Below are 7,447 nucleotides of genomic sequence, written 5' to 3'. Positions count from 1 at the left end.
GCATGATGTAATTGTCTTGTGATGGTGGGGTGATGTAATTTTCCCGCCAGTGTGAGGTCACATGATGTAACTTTCCCCGCCGGTGTGAGGTCACGTGATGGAAGGTTCCAACAGGTATATAAGAGAAACCCCTGTTGTGACGCAGGTTAGTTCGATAGTCGGTTCGTTAGCTTTGCTGAGTATTCATCTCATGACACAGTTTTGTTTTAAAGTGGATTTTTACTTTCTATCTGAAGTCTCAACGGTTACTGCCGACAGTTTCGCCAAACACTGCCAGTTTTGTTTGATCTACCATTGCAGTCTAGTGGGAGAGTGAAGACTTTACCGAGGTACGGGAACCGAAGGATTGAGTAAAGTTGGTATCGTTCGGCGGTTTCTTGAAGGATCAGCCTTATCAAATCTTCATTCATGAATAGTGACCTGCATCTGAGATAACCCCTGCAAGACAGGAAGGTTTGTAAAATGAGCTCATTCTCCAGGAAAAACTCAGTTCCTTTAAGCTGTTTTATTTCCTTCCTTTGGACAAGGTATCTCTCGTCTGGGATAGGCAGATCGTCGTTACTTCGAAGAAATCTGTTTGCCAGGAAAGTCTCTCCTCACTGACTGTATAAATCACTTGGACTTTTGAATTTACCACTTTAAGAACTGTTCCAGAGTTCGGCTGTTTGTTAATTCGCCGCATACCAGTTAACTTTCGGTTAAGTTAGTCGTTGGTTTACTTTTCACTTTTTTGTTGAACAGAGTTTAATAAATGTTTATGTTTGTTTATAAAACCTTGACTCAATTCTATATTCATTGTTGCCGATCACATGACAGGTATCCCTCTAAAAACAGAGGTAAGGAGGAATCTTTTTAGCCAGACAGTAGTGAATCAGTGGATGGCTCTGTCACAGACAGCTGTGGAGACTAAGACTGTGATATATTTAAAGTGAAAAATGATAGTTTCCCGATTGGTCATTGCATCAAAGTTTATCAAAGGCAGGTGTATGGGGTTGAATTGGATTCAGGATCAGCCACGATGAAATGGTAGAGCAGACTCATTGGGCTGAGTGGCCTAATTCAGCTCTTACGTCTTATGGTCTTATAAAGACTTGGCCTCCACAGCTACCTGTAGCAAAGAATTCCACAGGCTCACCACTCTCTGTCTAAAGAAATTCCTTCTCATCTCCATTCCAAAAGGACGCCTCTCTATTCTGAGTCTGTGCCTTCTGGTGCTAGACTCTCCCACCACAGGAAACATCCTGCCCACATCCACTCTATCAAGGCTTTTCACCATTCAATAGGTTGTAATTAGGTCACCCCTCATTCTTCTGAATTTCAGTGAATACAGGCCCAGAGCCATCAAACACTCTTTGTAAGACAAGACATTCAATCCTGGAATCATTTTTGTTAACTTCCTTTGAACCCTCTCCAGCTTCAGCACATTCTTTCCAAGATAAGGGCCCAACCTACTCAAATGAGGCTGGTGCTTTATAAAGTTTCCACTTGTCCTCCTGGAATGAACACTAACATTGTATTTGCCTTCCTCATCACAGACTCAATCTGCAAATTAACCTTTAGGAATGCTGCACAAGGACTCCCAAGTTCCTTTGCCCCCGAGTTTTTTTGTATTTTCTCTCCATTTTGAAAATAGTCAACCATTCATTTCTTCTACCAAAGTACATGACCATACACTTCCCAACACTGTATTCCATCTGCCATCTCTTTGCCCATTCTCCTGATTTGTCAAAGTCCTTCTGTAGCCTCTCTACTTCCTCCAAACTATCTGCCCCTTCACCTATCATCATATCACTTGCAAACTTTGCAACAAAGCCATCAATCCAATCATACAAATCATTAACAAAATAATAAATAAGTAATAAAAATGAGTCCTGTGGAACACCATTAGTCACCGGCAGCCAGTCAGAGAAAGCTCCCTTTATTCCCACTCTTTGCTTCCTGCCAGTCCACCTCTGCTTTATCGATGCTAGACTCCTTCCAGTAGCACCATGGGCTTCGAGCTTGTTAAGCAGCCTCATGTGTGGCACCTTGTCAAAGTCCTTCGGAAACTCTGAGGTTTGAAGGGTCTACTGAAGGGCCTCGGACTGATATATCTCATGTACTCTTTTCCAGAGATGCTGCCCGGCCTGTTGAATTCCTACATTTTGTGTGTGTCCTTCCTGCTTGTTACTTCTTCAAAGAATTTCAACAGGTTTGTCAGGCAAGATGTCCTTCGAGGAAAACATGCTGACTGTGACCTATTTTATTATGTGCCTCCAAGTACCCTGAGACCTCATCCTTAATCATCGACTCAACATCTTCCCAACCACTGAGATCAGACTAACTAGCCAAAAGTTTCCTTTCTTGGAGTGACATTTACCATTTTCCAGGCCTTCAGAACCATTCCAGAATCTAGTGATTCTTGAAGGATCATTACTAATGCCACCACAATCTCTTCAGCCACCTCTTTCAGATCTCTGGTGTGTAGACCATCTGGCCCAGGTGACTTATCTTCTTTCAGACCTTTCAGTTTCCCAAGGGCCTTCTCTGTAGTTACAGTAACTTCAATACTATCATGCCAGATTTCACCATCTCCATTGGCACCTACCACTTTATGTGTAAAAAAAAAGTACCTTAGATTTTTCCCTATCACCTTAAAGTCAAATTTTCTAATATTAGACATTTCTACCCCGAATGGTGGGATGGAGATACGTCTCTACCAAAGGAGGTACAAGGCACTCCTTCTCTCCGCTAGTCTGCAGGTCACCCTTGGGCAAGATGTAGCACCTGTTTAGATTCCCCCACTCCCCCGAACAGGGTCACGTAAAGCCATGGGAGCAGGTGGTGGACAGTCGAATGAGCAGCTAATGCATATTAGCTCAAACAAATAAATAGAGGGTTACCTCAAGCGGAGCGGCCTGTGGAAAGTGGCCAGTGAAGGAGTGGAGATTTGGGGCTTTGACTCAAGAGATTCTGGCAGTTTTGGCAGTTGGACTGTGCAATCAAGTCAATCAAGATTTGAATAGCTCAGCAGAAAGCCGTTGATTAGACAATCAAGATTTGAATAGCTCAGACTCAGCAGAAAGCAGCTGATTGGGCAATCGAGGTCAGGTCACCAAGCAGTTTGAAAAACTCAAACAAATTAATAGAGGGGTAGCTCAAGTGGAGCAGCCTGTGGAAAGTGACCAGTGAGTTGGTGGGCCAGTGAAGGAGTGGAGATTTGAGGCTTTGACTCGAGTGGCTTCAACGAGAAGAGGCAGAGGATGAGCTTGTTCCCAGTTAGCCTTTACAATGCCTCCTGAGATGGTGATGTGCCTCTCCTGTGAGATGTGGCAGTCTTGGGGGAACTCCCTCTCCCTCAGAGTCACATCTGCCTGAAGTGTATGCGGCTGGGCGATCTGGAAGACCGTGTGAGGAATCTGGAGCAGCAGCTGGATGACCTTCGACTCATAAGGGAGAATGAGGCAGTCATAGATGAGAGCTACAGGGAGGTAGTTACACCTAGGCTGCCGGAAGCAGGTCGTTGGGTGACAGTCCGAGGGGGGAAAGCGAAGGTGAGTAGACAGGTAGTGCAGAGCACCCCTGTAGCCATTCCCCTGAATAATAAGTTTACCGTCCTGGATGCTGTTGGTGAGGATGACCGACCAGGTGTGAGCCACGGTGGCAGAGCCTCTGGCACTGAGTCTGACCCTGTGGTGCAGAAGGATGGGATGGAGAAGAGGAGAGCTGTTGTCATTGGAGACTCTATAGTCAGGAGGGCAGACAGGAGATTTTGTGGATGTGAGAAGGACACCCACATGGTTTGTTGCCTCCCGGGTGCCAGGGTCCAGGATGTCTCTGACCGGGTGCACGACATCCTGGTACGAGAGGGAAAGCAACCAGAAGTCGTGATACATGTTGGTACCAACGACATAGGCAGGAAGAGGGATGAGGTCCTGAAGTGTGAGTTTCGGGAACTAGGCAGAAGGCTGAAGAACAGAACCTCAAGGGTGGCGTTCTCAGGATTGCTGCCAGTACTACGTGATAGTGATGGTAAGAATTGGAGGAGATGGCAGTTGAATGCGTGGCTGAGGAGTTGGTGGGGGTGGCAGGGTTTTAGATTTTTGGACCATTGGGATCTCTTCTGGGGAAGTTGGGACCTGTACAGATTGGATGGGTTGCACCTGAACTCGAGGGGGAGCAATATCCTTGCTGGTAGGTTTGCTAGCATGGTTCGGGAGGGCTTAAACTAACTTGCAAGGGGGATGGGACCCGGAGCGATAGAGCAGTGAAAGAAGTGCATGGAGTAAAGCCAGATCTAACATATAGAGAGGCTTTGAGGAAAGAGAAGCAGAATAAAGGGTGTAAAGGTAGTAAGGTAGAAGGGCTAAAGTGCGTGTACTTCAATGCAAGAAGCATCAGGAACAAAGGTGATGAACTGAGAGCTTGGATACATACATGGAATTATGATGTAGTGGCCATTACGGAGACTTGGCTGGCACCAGGGCAGGAATGGATTCTTAATATTCCTGGATTTCAGTGCTTTAAAAGGGATAGAGAGCGGGGGGAAAAGGGGAGGAGGGTGGCATTACTGGTCAGGGATACTATTACAGCTACAGAAAGGGTGGGTAATGTAGCAGGATCCTCTTTTGAGTCAGTATGGGTGGAAATCAGGAACAGGAAGGGAGCAGTTACTCTACTGGGGGTATTCTATAGCCCCCTGGTAGCAGCAGAGATACCGAGGAGCAGAGTGGGAGGCAGATTTTGGAAAGGTGCAAAAATAACAGGGTTGTTATCATGGGAGACTTTAACTTTCCTAATATTGATTGGCACTTGATTAGTTCCAAGGGTTTAGATGGGGCAGAGTTTGTTAAGTGTGTCCAGGATGGATTCCTGTCACAGTATGTTGACAGGCCGACTAGGGGGAATGCCACACTAGATCTAGTATTAGGTAACGAACCGGGTCAGGTCACAGATCTGTCAGTGGGTGAGCATCTGGGGGACAGTGATCACCACTCCCCGGCCTTTAACATTATCATGGAAAAGGATAGAATCAGAGAAGACAGGAAATTTTTTAATTGGGGAAGGGCAAATTATGAGGCTATAAGGCTAGAACTTGCGGGTGTGAATTGGGATGATGTTTTTTGCAGGGAAATGTACTATGGACATGTGGTCGATGTTTAAGGATCTCTTGCAGGATGTTAGGGATAAATTTGTCCCGGTGAGGAAGATAAAGAATGGTAGGGTGAAGGAACCATGGGTGACAAGTGAGGTGGAAAATCTAGTCAGGTGGAAGAAGGCAGCATACATGAGGTTTAGGAAGCAAGGATCAGATGGGTCTATTGAGGAATATAGGGTAGCAAGAAAGGAGCTTAAGAAGGGGTTGAAAAGAGCAAGAAGGGGGCATGAGAAGGCCTTGGCGAGTAGGGTAAAGGAAAACCCCAAGGCATTCTTCAATTATGTGAAGAACAAAAGGATGACAGGAGTGAAAGTAGGACCGATTAGAGATAAAAGTGGAAAGATGTGCCTGGAGGCTGTGGAAGTGAGCGAGGTCCTCAATGAATACTTCTCTTCGGTATTCACCAATGAGAGGGAACTTGATGACGGTGAGGACAATATGAGTGAGGTTGATGTTCTGCAGCATGTTGATATTAAGGGAGAGGAGGTGTTGGAGTTGTTAAAATACATTAGGACGGATAAGTCCCCGGGGCCTGACGGAATATTCCCCAGGCTGCTCCATGAGATGAGGGAAGAGATTGCTGAGCCTCTTGCTAGGATCTTTATGTCCTTGTTGTCCACGGGAATGGTACCGGAAGATTGGAGGGAGGCGAATGTTGTCCCCTTGTTCAAAAAAGGTAGTAGGGATAGTCCAGGTAATTATAGACCAGTGAGCCTTACATCTGTGGTGGGAAAGCTGTTGGAAAAGATTCTTAGAGATAGGATCTATGGGCATTTAGAGAATCATGGTCTGATCAGGGACAGTCAGCATGACTTTGTGAAGGGCAGATCGTGCCTAACAAGCCTGATAGAGTTCTTTGAGGAGGTGACCAGGCATATAGATGAGGGTAGTGCAGTGGATGTGATCTACATGGATTTTAGTAAGGCATTTGACAAGGTTCCACACGGTAGGCTTATTCAGAAAGTCAGAAGGCATGGGATCCAGGGAAGTTTAGCCAGGTGGATTCAGAATTGGCTTGCCTGCAGAAGGCAGAGGGTTGTGGTGGAGGGAGTACATTCAGATTGGAGGGTTGTGACTAGTGGTGTCCCACAAGGATCTGTTCTGGGACCTCTACTTTTTGTGATTTTTATTAACGACCTGGATGTGGGGGTAGAAGGTTGGGTTGGCAAGTTTGCAGACGACACAAAGTTTGGTGGTGTTGTAGATAGTGTAGAGGATTGTCGAAGATTGCAGAGTGACATTGATAGAACGCAGAAGTGGGCTGAGAAGTGGCAGATGGAGTTCATCCTGGAGAAGTGTGAGGTGGTACACTTTGGAAGGACAAACTCCAAGACAGAGTACAAAGTAAATGGCAGGATACTTGGTAGTGTGGAGGAGCAGAGGGATCTGGGGGTACATGTCCACAGATCCCTCAAAGTTGCCTCACAGGTAGATAGGGTAGTTAAGAAAGCTTATGGGGTGTTAGCTTTCATAAGTCGAGGGATAGCGTTTAAGAGACATGATGTAATGATTCAGATTCAGTTTATTGTCATTTAGAAACCACAAATGCAATGCAGTTTAAAAAATGAGACAACATTTCCCCAGAATGATATCACAAAAGCATATGACAAAACAGACTACACCAGAAAATCCACATAACGTTTGGCAATCCCCAATCCAGAGTCCGGAGAGGCTGCTGCGTATTAATATCGCGCTACCATCTTAGCGCGTTCCCTGGAAAGGAGCTCCAAATCCACCAGACAAACAAGACCAAAAACTAAAGCTACAAGACCTGCACAAAACCACGTAGTTACAACAGTCCAAACAATAGCATAATTGATAAAAAACAGACCATGGGCACAGTAAAAATAGTCCAAAGATGTTAAAGGACTATAAGTTCAAAAGAAATCACCACACGGTTTCCACAGGTCCCCAGGGTCCCGACAGACTCACCATCCCACGCCGGCGGCAGAAGGGAATACCCCCGCTATGGATTTCCATGGCACCGCCCAACTCAGCCTCGCAGACACACTGAAAGCGACCCGACCGCAGCGGACTCTGAGTCCGTCGAACCTCCGAGCCGACGACCATCCCCTCCGGCACAGCTTCTCCGAGCACCATCCTCTGCCGAGCGTATTAAGATGGCCCCGCCAACAGCCATCGGCAATGCAACCCCGAGGATGGGGGGCCTGTTCTTCCCAGCAGAGTCCCGGACCTCACAGCAGCAGCAGCAACGAAGAAGGTCTTCCTGGAGATTTCCCGATGCTCCTCCGTGCTCCCACGTCCGTTTTCAATCGATTATGATTGTGCACGGCACCCCGCTTCACAAAT

This window comes from Hemitrygon akajei, chromosome 2 (assembly GCF_048418815.1).
Source record: "Hemitrygon akajei chromosome 2, sHemAka1.3, whole genome shotgun sequence".
NCBI classification, from domain to species: domain Eukaryota; kingdom Metazoa; phylum Chordata; class Chondrichthyes; order Myliobatiformes; family Dasyatidae; genus Hemitrygon; species Hemitrygon akajei.
This window is presented reverse-complemented; position numbering follows the sequence as displayed.